This window comes from Boleophthalmus pectinirostris, unplaced genomic scaffold (genome assembly GCF_026225935.1).
Source record: "Boleophthalmus pectinirostris isolate CB_2022bp ecotype Guang Dong unplaced genomic scaffold, ASM2622593v1 HiC_scaffold_20, whole genome shotgun sequence".
Taxonomy (NCBI): domain Eukaryota; kingdom Metazoa; phylum Chordata; class Actinopteri; order Gobiiformes; family Gobiidae; genus Boleophthalmus; species Boleophthalmus pectinirostris.
Genome location: NW_026571153.1, coordinates 13,902,888 through 13,910,763, shown reverse-complemented (window position 1 = coordinate 13,910,763; position 7,876 = coordinate 13,902,888).

Sequence of the window (7,876 nt, the reverse complement as noted above, 5' to 3'; positions counted from 1 at the left end):
ATGTTAGTAGCTGCATAAGATTAGAGGATAACCGAGATGTCTGCTGCTATAATGTTTTGTCTAACGTGAGAATAGCAGAGATAAAAAGCCTTTGAAAAGTTGTTACACTAAGCGTCTGTCCTCCTACTGGTTTCTGAAGTGGGCTGGGGTGGAATCTCTGCTATTTTGTTCTGAGTGCAAAGAAGAAGAACGCAAGTATTTACAATTCTCATTATGTAGCACAGTTTTGAAATCCCTGGAGCCGACTATGGATTTTGTTCAGTCAGCGCTCTGGCCAGTATGGATGATCAATGACAGCTGATTCTTTCAAACATGTGATTTCTAAATGGTAGATTTGACTCAAATTTTCAACTTGAGAAAATTCTGTATTGTTTCAGTGCTTCCTATTCCAATTATATTCTATGTAAACTGAACATGAAGTCAGCAACTATGGTTCTTGGTCTTGCACATGGCATAACAAAGTATATTTATTTAAAAATCAGAAATCAAATTCAGAACTTTCTCTTTTTTGCCAATTTCAGGTGACAAAATTAACAATCTACTTGCTTTGGTGATATAGTGCAATATAAACAAAAGCATGAATAGTAAAATATAAAATAAAGGCATGTATAAAGAGCCAAACCAACATCAGTTCATAAAAGCAAAACAAATAAATGTAGTATATCTAAATGTTTTAAATAAATAAGGCGGAAAAAATTGTCAAATTAAAGTCACTGTGTTCAATTTGGAACATGTAGATGTGCAAAATGTACGGTATTTTGCCTTTGTATAGATTTTATTTATTTATTTATTTACAACATGTTTTATTTGAGAACCAGGAAGTGCAGTATTAGCTTGCTAGTTGTTGTTGGCATTATCCTGATGTTACAGCTCTGCTCTGGTTTCTAAAAGTGGAGGAAAAGTGGTGCTTATTGTGGTGACTAATTAGCACGCTGGGAATTTAAATAGGCAGTCCTGGAAATAAAATAGTACAAATCATTTAAAGACGCACTGTGTAACTTTTCTGATGGGAGTTTTGCCGCTTGAATTTCTTGAATCGCACAAAATTTCAATCTGTCTTGCATTTATTCAGTTGCAGATGTGTGAAAATAAAGGGCCAAACCAAAAAGCAAAAACTCGAAAAATCAAATATGGCACAATTTTGGAACGGATTATTTATATTTACTCCAACCTCTTCATCTTTGGCTACATCTATTAAAATATGAGGCCAATTAAAGCCCTCTTGTAACTTGCCCTATCTTGTTTTTAATCCCAAACCCTACATCCTCTCTGCATGAGACACAGCACCCCGCAGAGAATCCCTATTATCCCTCTACAGCAGAGCAGACAGGCCCAGCGAGGGGGGGCCCGCACTGTTAAATGAAGGTCCGGTATCAGGCTAATCATTAACTGCTAGCGGCTAATGTCCTACTGGCTCAGATACAGCGCTAGAGTCAAACTTGTGGGGATATTTTCCATTGCTCAGTCATAGCTGGCAGTAGTCTACTTTAGCTTTAGTACAGGGGTCATGATTGATGCACAAGTAATTAGGTGGTACAATGGCACACTGTAAGAAATACTCTTTAAAAAGTTGTCATTTCCTTTTATTTAAATAAGTGTTAGAATGTTACAACGAATTTACTGTATTATTGTATCTGTTTCCATGCATTTATGATCCAATACAAATGCAAAGTGTATTGTTCAAGTAGCACAATAGCTTCTGCATTTTTAGTTAACATTTTATATTTATTATGTAGCTGCAAAGAAACAAGAAGCGCACTGCCTTGTAACATTTTGTGGCTGAATTCTTAAGTCTATCAACTAATTATGGAAACATAATTAATCTGGAATCTTAAAGTGGATCTGAATATTTGAACACCGCCCACATGTACATTTCAAATAAAGCTGCTAAACTGGGCTGTACCTGAAGAACTTAAGAAAAGCGTGAGGAGGCGGAGGGGCGGGATCTCAAGGTAAAAGGAACACTGGGATTGGTCATTCTTTTTATCCATTTTTTTACCACAAAGCAAATCCAGATCCTTCTGGATTTGCCTGCCAAATCCAAAATGATCTCTCAGTGTTTTTATACACACCCTCCATTGCATCTCAAACCCAGTCAAACATGATTGTACAATCAGATTTATGTATGTTTTTTCAGTGACATGTGACAGAGCTCATTAGTCACCAATGATTTACAAATAAAGTAGATGGTAGATCTGGGCCTCTATTGCCCCAAGACCTAAGGTGCAGACTGTGCAAAGACGCCCCTGAGACAGTCCAGCACAGAACTGCAGGGCGTAAAATGGCAGGGAAAGAATACATGAAACAACATAACCAAGTGGCAGCCATAGTGTTCTGAAACATCTGTGCAGAGTACAGAGATGGAGACCCCAATGTCAAGGTGGGAAACACCTCCAAAGGTAGCAGAGAATGACTGAGACAAGATCCTGTGGGACTTCCAGATACAATCTAATAGAACAAAGCTGTAGTGGTGCATAATACAATATCAGACAATGGAACACAAGAAACTAGAAATACCAGGGACTCAAGGAAGAGCTGGAGAAGGCCTGGAAGGTGAAGGCATCAGTGGTGCCCATGGTGATTGGAGCACTCGAGGCTGTAACCCCCAAACTGGAGGAGTGGTTACAGCAAAAAAAAAAAAGCATCAGACATCTCAGTTCAGAAAAGTGCAGTACTAGGAAGAAGTAAAGATACTGTGCAGAACTCTCAGGCTCCCAGGCCTCTGGTAGAGGACCTGAGCTGGATGAGGGTGACAGAGATTGACCACCCATGGAGGGTGAGGAACAGATTTTTTTTTTTTTTTTTTAGTAACAAAAAAATTATATAGTGTTTAGTTCCACTTTAATACATTTTCTATGCATTACTTCAGTTTAATTAATATGACTTCGTGGTATACTTCCAACCTCCTTAGTACTCCCAAATCTCCCAGGTCTTGTGAGTGACCGGCTGCTCCAAAGCTTCAGCCCCTCCTGTCCTGCACAAAGGCCTGTCTGTGGTATCTAGAGGCAGCGTGGACAGGTGCTATCCCCACAGGGTGTGTGTGTGTGTGTGCTTGTGTGTGTGTGCGCGCACGCACAGGCAGAGAAAGCGGGGGAGAGGGAGGGAGCAGTACCGTAATCAGAGACAAGTTAGGACAAAAGCATGGTGTTATTTCAGCACTGTTCTTTTTCCAACATGTCAGCAGTGTCTGGGTTAAATGCTGGGTGCAGATGCTACCCATTGCACAACATTTAGGACAGCATTTAGATGAATATGTTTTGGTTGTGTTGTTAAAAATTTACTTCATATTAGTTGCATTCTGTGTATTTTAACCAGGTTTGTTCATTCTATTAAAAATATTTCCAGTTGTGGATTATTTTATCTTTTGTGATCAACACTGAAATGAAATTAGTTAATTAAGTATGTTATCATGTTGTTTCCTCATCATAAACACTTGGAAATGTGTTTTGTTTCATTCACACATGTTGAACACACAAACTCTGTATATTTAGCCTGAGTTCTTCTTTCCAACAGAAAACTGGAAGTACTCCACTGTGTTTTTAAAATCCATAAACCTACACTAGAATAAAAGGTAGTGCTTAACTTCTACTTAATGATATAACAAGGTGGAAGACAGCATGTTCAGCTTTGAAGATGTAGACAGCTGAAAATGTAATAAAGGATTAGTCAAACATGGGTGTATGAAACAAAACACAACTCCAGGCATGTTTTTGATGAGGTCACAAAATTATAACATGGTTTAAATGTCAAGATTCCATTTTGCATGGTACAGAACGTTTACCTGCAAGCATTATCCTCGTATGTTCTACTAAAAAGTACATTAGGCAAAACTGGGGTATGAAGTTATTTCAGTTTGTCCTTGCCTAAAACTCTTCTGGGTTTAAAATGCACACTAGTTCAGAAGAATGCGTCCATGAATGTTGGCTCCTGCAGACAACCCTGAGGCCGTGTCCTTACAAGGTCGGACCTGTCAATCATGTCCCCGCCCTCCCCTATGCAAACACACACATTACATTACACTATCAGTGCATCATAAAAGTACACCAATGATTAGACAATAGGGTTATCTGGCCTAAGTGGAGATGATGTAATGTGGATCTGAAGGATACAGCAAACATACCAGAAGGCACACGCCATTCTGTCATCAGGCAACATGTGGGATCATTATGGGATGGCTGCAGGGTGTTTGGGTTGTCCACATGTAATAGGACGATGTTTAACTGTAGCAACAAACATGTAGTCAGCATTTGGAGCCGTGTCTATGGAGCGGGTGCTGTGTGGACAGTAAACACTGAAACAAGTGCTTGCATTACAACATGTTCTAGTAAAAACAATACACTAAACCAGACATGTCAAACTCAGGCCCAGGAGCCAAATTTGGCCCGCGATATAATTATATTTGGCCTGTGAGATCATATCAATTATGTAGTAGAGCTGCCCCGCCGGGTACAGACAGGCTATAGAGACATTATTTATTTAAAATGTTGTTATTATTATGCTTGTTCTAATTCAATGCTTAAGCAAAACTATTATTAAACAGAAGAGAAAACATGCAAATTATTTTTTCAATAAATATATTGTTTGGCCCACGACTTACTCACAGTTTTAAATTTTGGCCTTCTGTGAATTTGAGTTTCACAACCCTGCACTAAACATACTGTTACTGTAGATAATCACTTGAATGGTTTTATATTGTGTAAATGCATAGGTTAAGTCCTTTGCAAAATGTATTATGTAGCACTAAACAATAAGTAAGGGTAACTTCTCTATGGTACTCTGCTACTACGACTACTACTGCTACACCTTAGTACAGTAAACAGTGTGACAGAAGAGCTTGCATTACAACATGTTCTAGTGTTAATGATAAACACTGACAATAATTTTGATTAAGAGTAACATCTATTACTATTACTACTACTTCTAGCCAAGGCAAGTTTAAAAAAAACAAAAAAACAGTTTTAACCTGGATTCAAACATTGTAAAAGTAGATCTCCAGGAAGACTGTTGTGTTGTTACTACTACTACTAGTACTACTACTACTACTACTACTACTACTACTACTGCTGCAGCTAGAGGTGGGGACTTGCAACTTCACTTGGACTCAAGTTAGACTTGAGTCACTACTTTTAGGACTTGAGACTTGACTTGATAAAACAGGGGGACTTGACTTGGACTTTAAGGTCAATGACTTGGGACTTGACTTGGACTTGAGCCCTGTGACTTGAGAAGACTTGGTGCTTCTCCTAAAACAAATATATGTTTTTAGAAAATACTCTTCTCTTTACAGTTGATACATGCGGGGCTTAATTTTACAGGGATAAACTGGAACATGTCGCTCCCACTTCTCTGTTTGTTATTTTGGATGTAACTGAAGTACTTTAATGTGGTATCCTCAAAAAGTAAGATATAGTACAATACAATACAAGAGAGGATCTACAAAAAACAGGATCCATTTTAGAGTTGAGACTTGCAAAACAACAACTTGGTCCCACCTCTGGCTGCAGCTGCTTACTTACACTGCTGCTACCACTACTATTAGATTGTTTATTGCTCCTACTATTCAATATATGGCATTCTAATCCCAAATGAGAATCAAATGAGAAAAAGTAATGAGCACAACCACTTCTTCAGTTACACAGTTGTACCAGGCTTGTAATAAATTCTACCCAGTGCCATTCAGGCATGCACCAGAGTAGTATAATATGAGTAAATGTATGCAGTTACTTCCCACTTGGTATACATATCAGAAATCCTATCTGAGGTGATGTCAGCATATGTGAGACCTGGTCCACTCCCTGCTTTGTGCTGCAGAGTTAGCCACACCACCAGGAAAACCTCACCGTAAATCATCTTATCACGAAAGGTCTGGAGAAGAATGAAAATATATGTTTAAATGTGCAAAAATACACTGTTGCTGTCTATAAAAGGGATATGCTTTTGTTTGTCACCAACAGAAGGGACCTCAGTCAGAGAATGTAAAACCATTGTAAACAAATCTGGCCAAGTTGGAATTTGGCCCGCAAATATCGTACTTTCTGAGTGTGTGAAACTTTTTAAAAATCAAAAAGTTTTCACCCTAGCGCTGTCACAATACTAAAGTTTCAAACTTAACTTATGATACTAAAGAATAGACTTGATTCTTAAAATAGATTCTATTACCATGATGAAAATAAAACACACTCTCTATTTAGACAGGTTTTTTTTTTATTCATAAAACTTCACTAGAATCATTTGGATAATTTAATGCCTGTAATTGCCAATCTTATGAACAAAAGGTAGGAGTTAACTTAAAAACTTATCAGCTCATGACATCACAAGGTGGAAGAGAGCATTTTGAGCTTTGCAGGGAAGACAGACTATAATAAAAGGTTACTAAAACGTGTGAATGAAACAAACACAACTCCGGGTATGTTTCTGATGAGGGAACAGCTTTATAACATGTCTTGAAGCTTACAAGAATTAATTTAGCTTAATATAGTACCATACCTAATAAATTATAGTACGTTAGTTAATATAGTACCTTCGTAGTACTTTCTTTAGAGCCTAACATGTAGCCTAATATCTGTATACTAGTCTCTGTGGTCTTATACTTGTTCTGATACAGCTCAAAATAATTCTAAAGCTGTTCAGAAAAGGTTCATTTCTGTCCTGTAAATGCGACCTGCTTCAGTTAACAAATGAGCTTTAGTAACCTCATCATCATCAAATACTGCAGTACCTGTTTTAAAAAACTTCTACATGACTACCCCGTTATCTTAGAGTTGGAACTATTTTAGAGCTTTTTGTCAATAATAATTTTCTTCACACCATTTCATCTTGTCCTCCCCAATCATCAACCAGCACATGGCCATTGCAAACATTCCGATCTTTATTACTCTGGTAAACGGCACAGTTTAGAACGCCTCGAGATCATGGCGAGATTGTGATGATGAACGATGTTGACATATGACATAGCTGACTCGACTCTTGTCACAAACCCACACCCAGTCTATTTACAATTACTCCCATTGTTCGACCGGTGACAGCAAGAGCACTGCGATTCAATGCATGCATGTGAAATGTGATGTACTAGATAGATTAGGCCAATACTAGAAAGGCAAATATTTGAAATGACATTCTGCATTACAAGGGAACAAGTTTAAATGCTTGGTTTCTTGGTTATGAATTTACAGTAGTGTATATATTAGTTTAAGAGGGAACTGATAAACTTGCAGTACAAATTTGAAAATCATATTTATATAGAAGAAAGTAAAATGTTAAGGTCCTATGTTACACGGAATTGACTCTTGGGAGCTTTAAGTCATGTTACGATGATGTTATTACATTCAAAACATACCTGAAGTCATGTTTTGTTTCGTTCGCGTTTGAGTAATCCTTTATTATTAGTTAAGTACTTGTTACCTTTATTCAACAGAGATTAGTGCAACTCAGCTTTAATTTTTCGCTAAGTATTAACACATTTTCCAAGCATAAATCATTATAATGGCTTGCTCAGAAAGATGACCCTTGACCTGTGGTGCAAAACAAAGATGGCTGTCACTGATATTGCCTATGAAAGATGACTGCATTGCACAGGTGCTAAAAAGACACCATGTTCTTTTCCTCATTGTTTCAGATGTGGAAAATTGCATGAGAAAATCAGCTCTGTTTGCACAAGACTTCTGTGGTGTTGCTGACAAGACAATGACGTATGCTGGTGCAGGCGTTTGAAGTCGGTTATCGAGCTGTGTTAACTTGTGTGGTGAAATTCCTCTGCTTGGTTCAAAGGAAAACTTTCTTTTATGTTGAATTAACTGCCAAGAACGTGAAATCATTTGCCCATGAAAATGTTCCAAATCCAGTGGCAAGTAAAAGATTAGCACAAATTAAATATAAT